Source organism: Camelus ferus, chromosome 2 (genome assembly GCF_009834535.1).
Source record: "Camelus ferus isolate YT-003-E chromosome 2, BCGSAC_Cfer_1.0, whole genome shotgun sequence".
Classification (NCBI taxonomy): domain Eukaryota; kingdom Metazoa; phylum Chordata; class Mammalia; order Artiodactyla; family Camelidae; genus Camelus; species Camelus ferus.
Window position 1 is genome coordinate 70,694,774 of NC_045697.1, and position 19,775 is coordinate 70,714,548.

At 37.0% G+C, this 19,775-nt stretch overlaps 1 long non-coding RNA gene across 1 annotated transcript in view; it reads left to right on the forward strand.

The window, feature by feature from the left end:
* Positions 1–7,051, forward strand: part of LOC116657573 — a 122,146-nt gene extending 115,095 nt beyond the window's left edge. Inside the window, exons 2-3 of the long non-coding RNA XR_004312724.1 lie at positions 2,903–2,959; positions 5,167–7,051. This is a non-coding gene — a long non-coding RNA (uncharacterized LOC116657573). The remainder of the gene's footprint in view (positions 1–2,902; positions 2,960–5,166) is intronic.
* The last annotated feature ends 12,724 nt before the right edge of the window (positions 7,052–19,775 follow it).

Below are 19,775 nucleotides of genomic sequence, written 5' to 3' on the forward strand. Positions count from 1 at the left end.
TGTTCAAATCCTGGTTCCTTCCCTTAGTCCTGAGTTTCTTGGCCTCTTTATGCCTTGGTTTCCCCATGAAAAAATGGAGATAATTACCATGGCAACTTCAAATGTTTTTAGAGGATTAAGTGAGAGTCCAGAAAGCATATATTAAAGCAAGCAATTAAGCCTTAAACTTCTAGTTTGGGCTAAAATAAATTGTCTTAGTTCAGCGGTATGTTTTCAGGTTGTTAGGATTTTAAATAAACCATATTTTTCCAGAGTGACTAACCAATTTCTTAAGAAGTATTCAGATGATGAGAGTCCCAAAATATCATTGCAAAACAGCTTAAACAGACTCCCAACTCTTATTTTCAGGAATTTATTCCATGCTTCACTTTAAGGTACTTTAAATATCAGGTACCTTCTTCACTGAAGATAGAATCTAACAGATTATTTTTGTTACTTGCCTCTCTGAAATGGAGGCTGGGATATCCTGAAGGTGTTCGGAACAGAGCTGAAGACAAACAGGCTTATGGTACTAGAGATATAAAGTCCCACTCTTGTAAAGCCAAAATGGATATGAGCATCAATAGTGGGTAGGCCCAGCCATTTGGCCAAACTTATGCTAGTAAAATATCTTCTTCATTTACTGTATTTCTACTAATCAACTCCCAGGGGCCTAGGGCCAGTGCTATTTCATTATTGTTCAAATGAAAAGGCATGGCAAGCTGATTTCTGAAGCTTCCAAAGAGCTTATCTTTTACGTTCTGCAGTGGTCCATTACAATTTTACACATCAACACATATAGACAATTCTCTCATCTCACACTAACTCCCTAACTTGAAAGGGATCAATCTCTTAAGTCTCAATATATAAGGGCATAAATATGAGGGAATCATAAAAACACAGTAGCTTATAGAGAAGATATGCAAAAAGTTACTTTAGAAAAAATTCTTAAGTAACCTTATCATTTGTTAGGAATCCCTTTGGCAAATAATGAGTCAGTTTTCATGTCAAGAGCTGAAATGATTGGAGCTCATTACTCTCTAAGGCAGCTCTTCTGTTGGACCACTCCTCTTGCTACAAAGTTTAAACACCATTCTCCATCTTTATCTGCCTTAAAAAGTTCTGGAAATCACTGTCATCAATTAATTTTTTGTGTACAAAACTGAAGCTTAAGGGTTTTTTTTTTTTCCATTAACCATGTAAATACATTAATAAGGAAATGAGATTTTTGCAAGAACTTTTGGGGAAGAAGATTGAGTATAATTCATTTAATTATATCTAGTGAAGCACAGGTATGATTACTTCCTTGGAATTCTGGAATATGTAAATGAATTCAGAAATAAGTAGGCAAATATAAAGTACTTCATTATTTACTCAACGTTCCATTTAGCTCAGCTGTTACCATATACCCCACGTCCAAGACTTCTGCACAGATGTCTTATTTTTGGTGTGCCATAAATAGTATCTTAGGGAAATATTCTTTTCTTATGTCAAATGACACCTAATAAAATTGGGCAAGTGGTATATGCCAGTGATTTTTTACAGATATGTTCGTGCAAAAATGTGACATAAGTGAATGACATCTAAGTGCTTCTGCTGTTTATATATGCTCCATCCAGTCTTACTAATTTCAGATTTTACTCCTTTTTTTCCTACCCATTTTCGTTCTTATTTTCAGTTTCCCAAATTGCTTTATGCATTGTTCACCTCTGTGGCCATTTCGTAATACTCAAAGGAATCTTTCATAGCACCAGATCTGAAACAATTTAAAAACATGATGAGGTGATTTATTTACTTCTCTCTTCCAAGCTTCCAGACAAATGGAAGTTGAAGTTAATTCTCTAGAAACTGGGTTGTTTTTTCTCTCTTTTTTCCAAATAAAGAAAGCCAACTGCAGGCACAGCCTTCTGGTATTCATAGAAACATATAAACGTAAAGTTAGAAATGAGTGTCTGCACTGGCTCATTCCTCTTAATAAACCACTCTTTACACATAACTCAGGCAAAGAGTTAGTTACCTTACTAATGGCTCCTGGGCTGTATCCCAGGGATTCAAGAAACTGCTGCTTGCTCTTTGTCTGCATCAAGTCCCATCTTCTTTGGTCTTTCCTTTCTAGGATCTAGTCCAGGCCCTTCATTATGGCCTCTACCTACTGGTGTTTTAGTTTGGTTTCCCCTTGGATGTCATATCTCAGATCAACATTCTACTAACCTGTGGAAAGATTTCCCAGATCATGATGTTCTATACCTTCCACTTTGACTCTTGTCAAAACTGGCTGAAATCGGTAGCCGAGAATTTTAGTGCTTAATGAATGTTCAGCTCCCTGTATAATGTCCAGCTCCTTGTGGCTAGTTCTGGCCAGAGGCTTTAAGCAGAAGTAACATGAGTTACTTCCAGGACAATGCATAAAAGAGCAGGTATGAGTCCTCTGTTTTCTATTTCCCTTCCATGGCAACCTTTGAGACCATGTGTCCCTGATGGTGCAGTCTAGACCCCTGAGTGACTGTGTGGAGAAGAGCCTCCACTTCCATCACCATAGATCTGTTCTGAATTTGCATGAGCAGCACATAAATATTTATTGTACTAAGCCACTGAGATTTCCTGTTTATTTTGCTATTGAAGCCTATTCTGAAAAATAGAAGATGCTACTTATTACCTTCTCTCAAAAATCTTGATTTGATAGAAGTAAGACCAAATTGGTCACACTTTTCAGACATCATTAGCCTCCCACACCAGATATAGACTTCTCAGTGGCAAAGCATTCATCTTTTATCCCCATAGTTTCACACAGTGCCTGATGCAAAATAATTAAATTTTTGTATCTACTAGATTGATTTCTCAGCTCTGATTCTAACCTTTTAGGAAGGTCTTATACTGAGCTTTATTTTCTCCTCCACATTAATCTGCTCTGTTTTTCCTTCAGCAGTAAAATGCAGTGGAAGCTTTCTTGATCCAATTAAAGGCTCACTGATGGACTCAGGTGAGTGGGGAGAGAGGAGATCCAGATAGGTTCTTAAGGATTATGTAGGGTTCCTCATTCTACTGAAAGGAGTTAGTATATCATGAGAACGTAGGCTTTGAGGGCAGACAGTCTTAGCTCTGTTATTTTCTCTGCATGAGTAAGGGAAGTTAATAAAGGCTGCTAATCCTTTTCTTGTCTTTAAAATGGAGAAAAAATAATTTTCTCAGGAGCTATCAAACTAATACATGAGATCTGTATATGTAAATTACCCAGAGCAGTTGATACTCCTCACATTCCAGTCCTGTTGCATGACACCAGGAGAGAAAGAACTTTTTCTCTGAGTCTTAGTTTACTCATCTACAGAATGACAAAGACAGCTCTTAGTTCTGACACTATGCAGTTGTTTCAAAAGTTTAGGACGATTTGAATGAAAGTATTTTAAAACCTATTCATTTCTATATAGAAGTAAGATTTTTTTTCAAAGTTTTCTGAAAATTAAAAATATGCTTCATAAAGTAATGTAAATAATTTTAGGAATAGGGTGTTAATAGTTAAGAACATGGCCATTATTAAATGACTCGCCTTGCCAGAATGCTAACAATTTTAGCAAAATGCTAATGATTTTGCACCAAGCTTCTCAAAATAAGTGATTTCCATTTTATCACATATAAAATTGTTTATAAATGTTTTCAACTTCATTAAACTAGCACTGGCTTAGTATTTTCCCATCCTGTATAATTAAAGACAAAAATATCTTGGATGAACAACAAAGCTGGGACACAATTCGACCCATTCTTCCAAATCCAGACTTTGGTCGGAGGAAGTGACATAGCAATGACTTTCACAAGCAGAAAAGTGCTGCATCTGAGCACATTTCCAATCACAGAATCCAAGTTTCCTGTCTTAGGAGGTTTTGGATTCTTATATCCTGGACAGTGATATCCTGACACTAAACCACTGGCAGTTTTGCTCATGGTTATCTATGAATCTTAATATCAGAATCACTCTATGGAATTTTTCAAAAGCATGTTATGTTTAGGCCTCACCCATAAAATTTCTATTCAGGAAGTCCAGGGTGGGGACCAGGCATACATATGAGAAAAAAATAAACATATATATATATACGCTGGTGATTCTGATGGTCACCCTCAGTTAATAATTACTGATCTAGACTATTATAAAAAGATTTTTGAAAAAAATGTTTGCTTGCTATTCTTTAAAAGGAAGTAGCTATATTTCCTAGTCCACACTTTCAACATCCTTTCCGAAAGTCTTTGCTTTAAGAATCTGTAAGTGTTTCTAATTGATTTCTAGCAGGCCTTCTCAGTATCAGCAAAATAAAGATTTAAAAAACAGCAATAAAATCTCAGAAACTCACTTTTACAGAATTTTTACTGCTTTAAATTAAAATATAAATTCCATTTATATCATCAAACCCACAGCTAATTAAGCCTGGCTTGATCTTTTCAAGTGACAATGAGTCCAGCCTATTGAAAGATATAGTTAAATTTTTTATGATTTTGAGCCCTTAAATCCCAAACATTCCAAACTGCCTTGAATAATTGTTCATGAATCCCCTTTTAAATTTCATTATATTTGCATCCTGATTTATAGAACAAGAATAAAATACCTCCAGCTCTTGAAGTAATGATTATATTTTAAATGGTTTTAGATTTTTTTCCTTTCTGTTTGGCTGAGATATTTTTGTGAACACTCAAATTTGAGATATGGTCACCAGGGTGTGATTCCATTAAAATGTCATTCTGTCTAATCAGTTTATTAGTACCATATTTTGTTTTATGTTGTCCAAATAATCTTCTAATTATACCTTTGCCACCTAAGTAGAATTATCTTGGGAAACAAACAAACAAACAAAACCAAAAAAGATGTTAACCCATAAGGTAAGTGTCTCAGCTCCTTAGCAGTAATTACATCCTATTAAATTAGTAAGTTAACATTTGTGTTTCTATACAACCAGCTTACTGGAATATAACTAGCCTGGTTTAACTCTTCAGATATGACACATTTGAGCTTCTGGGTCTACAAAACTGAAGGCTAGATGCTGATTTGTTGCAGCCCAGCCATGTCGTGCCTCCACACAAGTTCAGCCTGGGCATCACTGGAAGAGCAGTGCCTATTCCTTCTGTCAATTTTTTTCATGATGAACATAGTGAAAAATGGAAGCACTCGCTGTACTGAGCATACTTTCCCTTTTCACATTCCAGGAGACAAAGATCTAGAAGATAAAATATGAGGCTTGGGACTAATGGTCCTTTAAGAGGCCATGTAGAACCTCTACCCTGCAGGAGGCCAAACTTCCTCTCCACCTACTGTCCTTCCCCCTGTCTTCATTCTGTGTGAAACACCATCAGTTGATGGATGGCACTTCTACCAGAGACACATCTGGGGGCAGATTTATCACAAAGCTAATGAAATTTATGCTTCAGAGACTTTCACTTGCATATACTACTTTCAAGGTCATCTGGGCAGGACCTAGCAATGTTTTCATGTAGTTATGTGTTTTTGCTGTAAAATTTGTAAAAGGAAGATGCTTTCACTGAAACCAGTTAGGATTTTTGTCTCTCTTTCCCTTGTCTCCATTTCTTTCCTGCTGGGTAGCATTGGAATGGATATTATGAGCATATGAGTTACAGGAAATTGAGTTCAGAATTTATTTAGGATTTGGTGGTATGCATTTTCTGTGGTTTGCAGTCACTTCTATGTATTATTAAGTTACGACTGGCTACTCCAATGTACCACTGCCTTTCAAGGAATGTCTTTACTGGTCCCTGCACTGACTGGCCTTGTGCTGTGCATGAATCAGCAAGGCCCCTTGTCTGCTTGTGATATGAATGTGTTTGATAGCTCTTGGTAATGGAATTTTGTGAATTGTGGAAGCAAAACAACGTGTGAAATCTATGGAGTCAAATAGTAGTTTGTGAATAATTTCTAATTATGAGATGCATCAAGTTACATGCTGACCATGCGTTTCCTTTTGTTCTCTTCTCAGGAAAACAATCTGCCATATATTCACTTAAAACACAATGTAATTTATTTTCTCTTTTGATAGGATTCATGAGAAACAGAATTTATCAGGTGGCTAGTATTTCTTGGGTTAATTTTACAAAGAGCAAGTATAAATGTGTATGCAGTCACGTGTTTGGGCGTCTCAGCTGTAAGTAACCTAAAACAAATTTTGTTCAGCCCAGCCAGAGAAAGACTGATTATCTTTCTCTTTTCCCTGTAAAAAAAAATGGTTTTACAAAATTTTTGTCATTTGAAGGAGTAATCAAATACTATAAAGCCAAAATATGCAGAAAATAAGTATTACAGAAGCGTGTTTTTTTGACATTTGTGATATTTGTTGGCTTTTAAAACATGTAAACCGTTGTGCTTTCTCTCACTCTAAATGAATAATTACCTCCATACCTTAGATCTTTTATTTAATAATGACTATCACTTTTTATAAGTATCAGTCCCCACAAAATCTTTTTCTTGTCCTTCCTGGGGGAGCTAAATGGAGGATGTTAAAATGTCTAAAATATTTAACTAAAAGATAATGTGGTTCTGGGAGAATGTCTCTAAATCTGTGTAAGGCAGATGAAACTGTACCAGTTCTGTTTTTCAATTTCATATTCTCTCTCTCTCATACCCCCCCCCCCACACACACACACAGAGGCTGTCTAGGCTTTTCATACCTTAAAGAACAGAATGGATGTTCTCTCCATTCAACATTGTAATTTGCATAGACAATCACTAAGCCTCAGTGGAAGAATTCTACTGTAACTTTGTTTTCTTGTTTCCACAAAAGGCCAAATAATACTTCCCCTCTATTGACTCCACATCTATGTGGAAAGTTCACCCTTCTCAAGCCTCTATGTCCCTAAACAATGTTTATCTGCTCTGGGTTTCTGAGTGTGATCTTTCAACTCCTCTTACATTTCTGAGCAGCTGTCCTTAATTATTTATGCTGTAGATGCTAACCAGGACCACAGCACAAAATCACGCAGAAGAAAGGTTCTGTTCTCCCCAGGAAAACCACAAGGAAGATACTCCTTGATCAGATGAATAGATCTTATAACTGAATCTACAAAACTAATGACTAGATTTTTTTTTTCCCACAGTCTTTGAAATAAAGGAAAAGCATCCAGCTGGATGGGTTTATGCTAAAATAAGCTTGAGAAGTCCTCATTTAGTATAGTACTCACACTAGAGGCTCACAAGTTAACTAGGGCAGTGTCAGGCTCTGAACCAGTCTCCTGCTCTTGGTCCAATGCTTTTCTGGTTACACTCCAGAGTAACAAGTAAGACTAACAAGGGAAGTTATGCAACGAAAATATATAACAAGGAAACTGTATTCTAGTAATTTAGAATTCTCTGAAGACTAGACATTAAATCAAGACCTGGAAGATGAGTGAGTCTTAGATACACAAAGAAAGAGAGTGTTGGGAAACTGTGGAAGTCTGGAAACAGAAAAATCTCATTAAATTCAACGCAGAGGAAAATAGGTCATTGTGGCTAGAGAGAAATGAGCAGGAGGGAGACAGTACAATAGGGGACCAGAATGATGAGAGGAAAAGCATGAGCTAGAGGTATGAATTTAGTACATGTTATGTATACATGGTCATTTAAAGTAACTGCAATGGATAAAACTGAAAAGGAAGAAAGGGCCTACAGTAATTCTAACATTTAATTGTTAGGTGAAGGATAAGCAGTGTACAAAGACAAAAAGAACTTCCAAAAGATAAGACAGAAACCTCTTGACAAAAAAAAAGTGTCTCAATAAGAGTGGAGAGACCCGAATTAACTATGCTTCAATTTTGAAAAATGATTAAAAAAAAAAAAAAGAGTGGAGAGACTCACACCCTGGAACGCTGCTAAAAAGATTAAGTAAGATAAGGCCTTTAAATGACCCCAAGGATTTAGCAATATCTCAATAGGTAATGTGGATGGAAGCCATATTAATGGTTTAATGGAATGGTTTAATACATGATCAGAAGATTGGGAATTATTGTGAGAAAATATAGGCTGCAATCATAGGAGAAATTTTTTGAGTTTAACTGGGGAGAATCATAGAAGGGAGAGGAATTACTGGGAAGTGGAAACTCTTTTGGACTGGGCCAATTATGATCAGGAAATGGGAAACAGAAAATGTAGATTGCAAGTACATATGAGAGATTTTTCTGTTCCACTGGGAAGTAGAGTCAAAAGGGAAATTATTATTGGGAGGTGGGTATAGAGCCTAGGAAATATTTTTGAAAAGATTACTTCTACTGCAGGGTGACAAATAGGTTGGAACGGCCCAGGAGAGGGAATTCATGACAAGGTCACTGTTTTCATACACGCAAAAGATGGCTTGACTAGGGCAGATACGGCCTGAACTAGATAAATTCATGAAATACTTTGAAAGCAAAATTTGCAAGGCTTGCCAATTATTTGTATAATCAGAGGGAAACAGAGGAGTCAAGGATGATTCCTAGATTTCTGGTCTGAATAATCAGATGAGTGATTGAGTTATTTACTAAAAAGAAGAACTAACTATAGGAGGAGCGGCTTCGTGAGCAGAGCAGGAATTGAAGTCCAGCATGTTGAACGTTAACTTTTGAGTATGGATAAAGTTTGAGGTGTCTGTAAAAGCACCAAATAAAAGTAGACTGTCTTCAGTTGGACTGGGGCTCAGAAGAGAGGATTGGGTCAAAGATATAATTTTGTAGGAGGCAGCTCTGGATTATGTGGTAGTTAAAGCCATGGAATAGATGGGATATCAAGGAAGCGTATGCAGAGACAGGAGGGAAGACGATCTAGAATGCAAGCCTGAGGCACTCTTCCACTTAAAGGAATCACAGTAGACAGAGGAGAAGAAGGAAAGCAGTGAGCAGAAAGACAGGAGGAAATGTAGAAGGGGTCCCTGTCTTGGAAGCCAAGGGCAGAAAATGACTAGAGAAGAAAATGATCAATTTGCAGCAAATGATTCTGAAGAGAGAAAGAAGGGTTGAAAAATGTTATTTGGATTTAGGGTCATAGAGGTCATTGATGGCTAAACTGGGAGCCAGCTGAATATAGGGTTGGGGGTTAGGGTTAGCGTGAAAACCAATGTCAGAGTTAACAGATGTAAAGAACAGACAGAGTGTATAGACTATTATTTCAAGAAGTTTTTAAAGAGTTGAAGAGGCAGGAGGAAATCTGAGGTGCTATAAGGCTGTATCCGCTGTAAATAGTTTGTGACTCATATTCCTTTGACACTGCCCGCCTCTCAGATCCTTGGCCTCAGTGGAGGCCAAGCAACTCTGTTAGAACAACACGGGTTCCTTGTCTGGGCCTGACCAGTCACATGCCTAAGAGGCTCTCTCTCTCGGATCCCTTCTGCAGCCAAGCTGACCAGTTGCACCACAGGATTTTCTGGCTTCTCCTGTCACTTCTGAACTTGGATGAATCACAACCACAATCATACTAACAGATTCCAGTGTGGATTCTGGCATCCCAGAGCATCAGACCACAAAAAACTCCAAAGAGCAGAGAATTGCACTCCTCAAAGGCCACGCACTGCCCAGTGGAAAACCAAAGCTAGAAGGGAGTTAAGCAAATCAACCCCTCATCCTTCTTCCTCTCCAGGGACTACCAGGGGCACATTTGCTTCCTGTAGCCTTTCTAGAGAAATTGTAAGAGTCAAGCAGTCATGTCTGTTGAAGAACCTTCTGCACACTTCAGAGCTAACAGGGAGGGGGCAGCTGTTTGATAACACCTTGTTTGCTGTTGCTTTATGCCCTCCCTTGCCTCACTTTTTTTTCCCCTTTCATATGTGGCATTAGTGCTTCAATTTTGGTAACTGAACAAAATGGCTAGGCTTCCTCGCTGATAGTATAACTGAGATCAGGGGGCCTCGTTTTAAAGACAGGGAGACCTGAGCATGTCTATCTACCAAAGAGAAGAATCTTGTCAGGAAGGAAACACTGAAGATGCAGGAGAAAGGGAGATTCATCACTGGGGTGTGGTTTTCGAGTACAGAGACATGAGGGGTCCCATAGTACACGTGGAAAGTGAAACTGAGTTTTATTAAGCTCTAATTATGTGCCAGGCTCCCTTCTCAATGATAAAAATATACTGTTTTTCTTTTTTAGTTCTCACACAATCTGTTAAAGTAATCTTCCCCATTGTCCTCATATTGCAGATGAAGAAACTAAGGTACAGAGAACTTTAAGGAATTTTCCCAAGTCACAGAGACTTTAAGTGGAGGGGACAAACTATATTTCAAGCATCCATTCCCAGAGCCAGTATTCACTCAGTGGACTTTACTACTTCCCTTTTATTAGGAAAAGATAATCTCCTCCATTGTGATTAGAAGAAAGGAGGAGAGGTTCAACACAGTTGCGGATATGAAGGTGTTTGTGACAGAAAGGTGAGGGAGTTCCCATCAGATTGCTCCGAATTTCCCAGTGGACTGCACCATCAACTAAGAGTGAGCAGGAAAGGGTATGTTGGGGATTTGATAACAATAAAATCAAATTAGAAATCATTTCATCTATAGCTCCGGCTGTTGCAGTAACCTCCAATCACTCTGCTGTACCTTCATCTCTCTCCAGTCTGTTCCCAGCATAGCAGCAGAGTGAAGCTGTTAAACTCAGTTCACATCCTGTCGCTCTGCTCCAACTCACCAATGACTTGTCTGGTTCAGATGAAGAACCGAGCAGTAATTAAGACCATGCAATTCATTCTATCCCTGCTGGTCTCCTGTCTGAGATCATCTCCTATTTCTCTCTCCCTTGTTCACTCAGCTTCTGCCTTCCATGAAAACACAAGTCATGATCTCAGTGTACTTTGTCCTCCTCCTGGGATTCTCACTCTTCACACACCCAACAGGCTAGTTTCTTCACATCTTCCAGGATTTGCCCCAAACTTGCCTCTCAGAGAAGACTTTCCTGGCCACACTAAGATGTCAATGATCCCACCGACATCTCTTATCCCCATGCCTTCTTTACTGTTTTCTCCTTGGCACTTATAATTGCCTTTCATGTTACATACTTCATTTTTTGGTCTTGTTTATTGTCTATCTTTCCTACTAGAATGTAAAAGTGAGAAAAGCAGAGCTTTTTGTCTGCTTTTCTGCTCCTGTATTGCTAGCGGCTCCTGGCTCATAGATGCTCAATAAGTATTTGTTGAGTGAATGAATTGTTATAGAGAGTGAGAGAGTCAGGTGCTTATTAAAATGTACTAAGAGATCTAGTAATGCAGGACCCAAGTTGATGGTGGTGACCATGAGTATGTGATTTTCCTCTACAGCTGTAATTGCAAGGGGACAGGGGCAGGAAGGGGAGGGAGAGTGCTTTCCTTCCACCAGACATTGTCTCAGAGATGTCTTTCTTGTTTTCTACCTTCAACAATATCATGGGTTTCTTTTTATGTCTTATGAAACTTTAGACAGACAAGGATGAAAGATGAGTCACTTTTAGAGGGCTTGTTAAAATTCAGACGGGAGTTGTTAATTGTTAGATGTGTGATAAATATTTTGAATACAGGAAATTGTGTTCTAATCCACGAGGTGAGCTTCAGTTCAGACCTTAAGTTGCACACATGTTTTTTTTTTGTCTAGGAACAACTTGTACTTGTTGGCAGACCTGTGAATTTGCTGCTTTGATGCTCTACCCAGTCAGTGTTTAAGTTTGAAGGGTCACAGACCAGGCATGGAGTCCTGATATGTGAGTTAGTACATTCCCATCTAATTTTCCACTCCCAAGAAATGGAAAAGATTGAACCATTAAGTGATAAGAAGCTTCCTAATTGTGAGAAACAAGTCTTCTAATGCAGCATGAAGAGTTAGTCTCAGCTGTAATTGAGAAGGTGATCGTTTAAGGAGACATTGTAAAGAGAATTTTAAAAAGGCACCATGATCTTCAACTCAGTAGTGGCACTTACACAGGAATAGTGGTTTTTCAAATTTGGCACAGGAATCCTCTGTGTTTGCTAAATGCAGACTCCTGCGTTCAACTCAGGATCTAATGTGTAAACATCTCTAAGGTTGGGTCCTAGAATCTTAATTTTGTGTAAGCACCACAGCTGATTCTATTGTAAATTGTCTATAAACCAAATACAAACATTGTAGTAGAACACAGCCCATAATAAAAAGAAGGCCAAATTAGCTTCTAAGTTACCGAGTTGGTAAAAGTTAGACACTAAAGCTCCAGTGTCTTCCAACAGGAGAAAGTTTTATATCCTCATTAAGAGTCATTTTACTTTTATTTTAAATGAATAATACCATTGCTTAATCATTTATTTTAATTTTTTATAATTGAATCAAAGCAGCAATTAGGAGAGGGGAAGATGCCTGCTAGAGACAGGCAAGCTGAAGTCTAATAATAAGAACTAACAGCTGAGAGTCCATTGGGGAAAGAGAAAAACAAAAACTATTCCCAAAAATGCACAAAAGCGCAGAAAGAATGGCAGTCTAGGACCTCTTTAGGTAGGAATAAACAGATTTCAATAGCTCCAGATTATCTCACTGCATTTCAGACTATTAATGTCCCTGAGTTACTAATGCAAGAGTCAAATCATTTTTAGTATTCTCTGATTAAGACCTCGGGGAAGTGTAATGAGTCTTACGAAGAGTTAGATCACAAAAATAATATTGGATGTAGATTAGAGTAAATTTCAGTTATTTGGAAAATTAACAGAAGTGGAAAAGTTTATCCCCAGATAAATGAGATACTTACATACTTTCCATGGGGATAGTGGTTAAATAACATCCTTAGGTTGGGCGTGGGACTAGCCTGGCATAGGAAGTGGTCTGGCGGGTGGTGTCATAATTTGTATTTATGGTGCAAGAAACTGGAGAAGATTCCTGCCTGAGACTACACAGGGCAGTGGGAGTCAGAGGAAAGCCACACCCGTGTGCATGAGAGCTTTGACACTCCAAGGCAGCCCCTGGACCGGCAGCTGCAACATCCCTGGGAGCTTGTTAGAAGTACAGACACTCAGATCCCACTCCAGACTGCCTGAGTTAGAATCTGCATTTTGACAAAATTTCCTGGGCACATTAAAGTTTGAAAAGTGCTACATTAGCAAGAGCTGGGATTTCAGTGTCAAAGGATGTAGTCGATGTTGAAAATCTGAGAGTTCAGAATTCAGAATCATACAGCGACTGAGAGTTCAAAAGCAAGTTCAAATTATATAAAATTGCCAAGAATAACTCAGGGGCATCCACGTACCCTTAAAGAGGGGCTGAGATGAGCAGGGTCATAGACAGGACAGATACCTTACACACATTTCTCTTTAAAAAACTCACAGATTTATCTCAAATATTCTTCAAAATGTTTTCACTGTAACATAAAAGAAAAATGATCAAGTCATGTGTCCAACTCAATGAGTTTTAAAGCTATTTTAATGACGCATTTATATGCAAAAAACCCCATAATAACTTTTAACAAATGTATACACCCAGGCAATTACTGCTTTGATCAGGATATAGATCATATTCACCACCCCACATTAATGTCATCCCCCAAGGCAACTGCTGTTCTGATTTCTATCACCATGGATAGCTTTGCTTGTTCTTAATTCTATAGAACATATTAAGTATTATTATGTACTTTTTCGTATCTAGATCCTTTGCCTTAACATAGTACTTTTGAGAGTCACTTTATATTGTGGAACATATCAATACTTTACTACTTTTTATTTATTCATCCTTGTATGAACACACCACATTTGTTTATCCATTCTCCTACTGATGGACATTTTGGTTGTCTCTGGTATTTTTGCTTTTATAAATAAATCATCTATAAAAGTTCTTATACAGGGTTTTTGTGGACAATGTTTTGCTTCTCTTAGGTGAATATCTAGGTGTGGAACTGTTACTCACTTTCTAAGAAACAACCAGATTCCCAAAGTGATTGTATCATAGTATGTCCTCACCAGCAATATATGACAGCTCCCCTCTCTCCGTATCTTTGCCAGTGTTTAGTGTGGTGTTATCAGCCTTTTTAATTTGAGCCATATAAAATGGTTGTGGCGGTAAAATAATGTCTTACTGTGGTTTCAATATGCATTTTCCTGTTGACAGATGATGAGCATCTCTTTGTGTGTGCTTATCCCTCATCTCTCCATCTTCTTTTGTGAAGGATCTATTTGAAATCTGTTGCAGATACAGTTTCCAAAATAACAATAATAAAAATAGCCACAATAATATCTCCCATTACATATGTTTCTTGTATAATGCATTCTTGACATTCCTGCCATCAGATAGTGGGGTATGTGTCACTTCATCTTAAAAACAGGTGAAGCTTATGGATGGGCCTAGAGATTACCATATTAAGTGAAGTAAGTCAGTCAGAAAAAGACAAATATACGGAATCACTTATATGTGGAATCTAAAAAAATGGCACAACTGAACTTATTTACAAACCAGAAATAGACTCACAGACATAGAAAAAACTATGGTTACCAAAGGGGAAAGGGATGGGGGAGGGACAGATTAAGAGTTTGAGATTAACAGATACACACTACTATATATAAAATAGATAAACAATAAAGACCTATTATATAGCACAGGGAACCATATTCAATATATTGTAATAACCTATAATGGAAAAAAATCTGAAAAAGAATATATATATATATATAAAACTGAATCAATTTTCTGTCTACTTGAAACTAACATATTGTAAATCCACTATACTTCAATAAAAGTAAATTTTTTAAAAAATCAACTAAAAAATAGGTGAAGTTTAGTGACTGTCTTGGCTGACAGAGTATAGTAGAAGTGTTGCTCTACAACTTCAGAGGCTAGGTTATAAAATGCTATATACCTTACCTGGTTTTCTGGGGATGATCCCTCTTGAAACCCAGCCATCATGCAGTTTGAAAACCTGCACCACCTTGTGGAGAGATCCGTGTGGATAGGAAGAGACAGCCAGCACACTTGTATCATGTAAGTGTGTCAGTCCTCTAGCCCCATTTGAACTGCCTTAGCTGACACCAAGTGGAACAGAGACAAGCTGTCTCCACTGAGATTTACTCAGATTGCAGATTCATGAGCAAAAAAAAAATGAATGTTTTTGTTTTGAACCACTTAGCTGTAGAATGGTTTGCTATGCAGCATTAGAATATATTTTGGCTACTTCATAACAAAAACTAAAACACGTGACAATGGCTTTTGTGATTGAATGGTGAGAGAAAACCAAAGAATATTAGTAGAATCCTAAAGACCTTAGGCAGAAGCTTGAGAGAAGCTGTTAGTGAAAGTTTAAAGTTATGTAAAGAAAATACTGGCACCAGAATGAAAGGGGAACCTTGTAATTCATTGGTGAGATATGTGGCCATACCGGCCTCTGAGGTAAAAAGGGAAATAGGAAATTGGCTAACTTAATCAGGGATCTGAAAACTTTCTCAAAGGGCCAAAAAGTAAATATTTTAGGCCTTCTGGCCGTACAATCTCTGTCACAACTACTGAACTATGCCATTATTGTGGGAAAACGAGCATAGAAAATACATAAATGTATGTCCATGAACTTGTTACAGTAAAACTTTGTTTACAAGAATCGGTACCACCTCACAGGGCGTAGTTTGCCTTCATATAGCTAAAGAGATACCCAGGTAGGATACTACAAGGTCTACCTTATGTATTCTTGTTTGTGATACAATGCAAGAGGAAAAAGATAAGTTTAAGAATGACCTGTTAAATACAAAGGAGCCAGGACTTTCTGGATTTGAAAATGGAACTGTTCCTCATTCCCAGCCTCTCCAGATGGCAGAAGATTCTCAAAGTAAGACAACATTTCAAGCAAAAGATTCAATCTAGGGTCATTCTCTTAAGATCCATTGTTAAGATCTCAGGAAGATCTAAGGTGATGCTTCATAAAATCTTTTAAGTAGAAAAAAGGTATGAAGCCATGAGTAACAGAGAATTGTTTTCAGGGAGCAATATTTCACCCTAATCAAGAAAGTGACAACACAGAGCCAGCTGGATCTCCAGATTGCTACTGACTGGTGACTGATGTGTGTCTCCCATTTTCCCTCCTTTTGAATGTGTCTGTAGCAGGTATTCAGTTATTCTTTGCTTCTTTCACTAATATATGTTGGATGGGGTTAGGGGACAGGACAGATAACTTTTGTTTCTCTAGTTCACAGATCTTCATATTAAAATAAACCACATTTAGAAGTTGAAACATTCACCTTGTCTTTACCAGTATCTCATTTAGATGACAAAATCCTGGACTTCAAAATTGAGCCTGATGAGGTAATGGGTGAGATATGGATCTAAAGTTCTTTTTTTAGGACCTGAGTATATTTCAGCTGTAAAAGGAATGCTAGTAATTTGTGGCTACAGGGTCAGCTGGGGCAGTTTTAAAACATGATCCCCAAATTCATTGACACTTCTTCCATTCAGTGATAGATTCTATAGCTCCTTCCATTGGATCTAGGCTCCGTGGGTGTTAGACCAATATAGTACGACAGAAGAAACACTGTGACATTTGGGAAAGAGTCTCATGCATATAGTCTTTCAACCCCCACTTAATCACCTAAGAATGGGCCCCAGGACCTACACTTCCTCACCAAACACCTCTTTGCTCATAGCCTGTGCTGGACTTTTCAACTTGTGTGAAAATATCTTTCCCTGTTTCAGACTCAATGCGTACTCCTTTGTTCTGCTTAAACATGTCACACAGCACCTGGCCAATCCCACTGCAATATCTGTTACTTGTAGGAAGGTTATGGGATCCTTCTGCTGCAGCACAAGAAGGATGTGTGCAGGCTAACTGCAAGGAGGAGCTCACAGGCTATGAGAGACAGACCCACACTGCTCAAGCAAGTTCTGTCTCTTCTCTATATGAGTACTTGAGTGTGTTGTGTTTGCCTTGGAAACTCCAATACCAAGACGTGGTGGGCAGAAGTGTTCAAAGTTCTGCTCCTGATAATAGGCAACAGATGCCACTCGCTCCACAGCGCCAGTTCCTGAGCCTAGACCTTAATAACCTGAAGCTTCCATTTTCTCTTGGGATGCTTGCTCTTGGAACCCAACTGCTCTGTTAACAGGAAGCCAAGCAGCCACATGGACAGGACATGTGCAGTGTTATGCACAATAGTCCTTGATGAGGCACCAGTCTCCATCCAAAAACAACTTCCACATATGTAAATCAGTAAGCCTTCAGATGATTCATTCCAACCTCCAGGCATTGAGTTACCCTTAGTCTTCATGCCATTTGAGCTGTGGCCATCTAAAGCAGATATATGCTATCCCCTCTGAGCCTTGCTCAAATTACAGATTTGTAAGCAAAATAAATGACAGTCTTTGCCTTAAGTCATTAAGTTTGGGGTAGCTCATTACTCAGTGTTAGACGACTGAAACAAAGTATTTTGCTCATTTTTTAACTGAATTGCTTGCTGTTTTACAAATTGGTTTATAGGAGTCTTTTACATATTCAGGATACAAGACTACGTCAGATATATGAACTAAAAATATCTTTTCCCAGTCTATGACTTCCCTTTTCCTTCTCTTAATGCTAAGTTTGGCCCAGCAGAAGGTTTTAATTTTGATGTGGTAGAATTTATTATTTTTATCTTTTATGAGTAATGCTTTCTTTGTTGTCTTGAAAGAAACTGTGCCTACTCCAGGTTTTATGGGTTGTTTTTTTTTTTCAAGAAGCTTAATAGTTTTAACTTTTACATTTAAGTCTATGATCCAACTGAATTGCACTTGCACATACATGTGTTATATGAACAAGTGTTTAAATTTGTGTTTCTATTTATTAGCCAGTTGTTTCAGCACACTTTGCTAAAAAGATTTTTTCTATCCCAATTGAATTACCTTGGTATCTTTGTTAAAAAAAAAAAACCAAATAACTCTCTCTGTTCCACTGGTCACTTTATTTTTATGCTAGCATGATTGAAGTGACCCTGTAGAAAGTCTTGAAGCCAGATAGTGCAGTTCTTCCAATTTGGTGCTTAGTAAAAATTCTTTTAGTTATCCAAGATCCTTTGCATCTCCATAAATTCAAAATCGACTGTTAAATTTCTACAAGAATCTATTGGGATGTTGATTGGGATTAAGTTGCCTCTATAGATCAATGGAGAGAATTGATATCTTAACAACAATTTTTTAATCCCTGACCATGGTTTATCTCTCCATTTTTTTCTCATAAATGTTTTACAGTTTTCAATGTGCAGTGGTTTAACATCTTTCATTAAATTTAATCCTAAATAGTTTACATTTTTTATGTTACTGTAAATGGATTTAAAAAATTTCCTTTATAATTTAGTGCTTCTTTCATTAAAAAACAGTTGATTTTTGTATATTGACTTTCTAGCCTGTGACTTTGTTAAAAATATTTTTGAGTTCTATGAGCCTGTTTTTGAATCTTTTTTAAGATCTTTTACATAACTAGTTTTGGTATCTATTAAAGAGAGTGTTAACTCTTTCTTTTAAACCTTATGGCTATGATTTCTTTATCTTATCTTATTGCATTGCTTAGGGCCTCTGACACAGTGTTGCATAGAAATGATGAGAGGAGCTATTTTTCTCCTCTGTCAATCTTCATGAGACAACATTAAATTTTTTTACTACTAAATATGATATAGGTATTTTTTGTAGATGCTCTATATCAAATAGAGGAATTCCCTTTGATTCCAAGTTTGATGAATATGTTTTAAATCATGTCCAATGCTTTTGCTGCATTTATTTAATTTTTTTTTCTTTAGTCTCTTTAATTTGGTGAATTACACTGACTGATTTTTTATTTGCATGCTTGAATGCTGACTTATTATTTTTGTTGCTATTAAGGATTTTTGTGATGATGTTCGTGAGGTATAATGGACTCTAGTTTTACTCGAGTTTTGTCAAGTTTTGGTAATAGAGCTAAGCATGCCTCATAAAACAAGTTTGGATACGTTCTCTTCTCCTATATTTCCCAAAAGAGTTTTGATAACATTGGTATTATTTCTTCATTAAACACTTGGTAGAAAACATCGATGAAACCATCTACATCTGAATTTTTTTATAGTAACTTTTTCTGTAACAAGTTTAATCTCACTAACAGAGATATCAAGCTGTTTATGTTTTTTATTTCTCCTTTCATCTGTCTTGAAAAGTTTCATTTTTTTGAGGAATTTGTTTATTTCATCTAGATTGTCAAATGCATTGACCTAAGTTATTCACAATATTTGTTTATTATCTGTTTAATGTCTGTAGGACCTATAAGGATAACCTCTCTTTCATCAGTAATTTACATGGGTAATTTGTGTTTTCCCTTTTTTCCCCCTCTTCTCAATCAATCCTGCTAGTGTTTTTTTCAATTTTTTTGACCTTCTCAAAGAACCAATTTTCATCTTTGTGACTCTTTTCTACTGTCCATCTTTCTTACGTTAATTTCTTCTCTTATTATTTTCTTTCTTCTTCTTAGTTTTGTTTACTTTTTATTTTCTGACTTCTTAACACGTACACTTATAACACTGATTTTAAGCTTTCCTTATTTTCTAGAGCCACACCCTACATATTTTGATATATTGTATTTTATTATCATTCATTTAACAACACTTTGTAATTTTCTATGATTTATTATTTGACCCTGAGTTACTGAGAAATGTGTTATTTAAATTCAAAATACTTGAGGGAATATTTAAATATTTTATATTATTAAATTTTAATAATAATATTACTGAATTTTAGTTTAATTTTGCTGTGTTCAGAGAACATCTTCTTAATGAGTTAATTATTTTGAAATGTATTAATATTTATTTTATGGCCCAGCATATGATTTAACTTTGTGAACATTTTATGGCCACTTAAAAATGACACGTGCTCCATGGTTTTGGAGTGAAGTGTTCTATAAATGTCAATTAGTTCAAG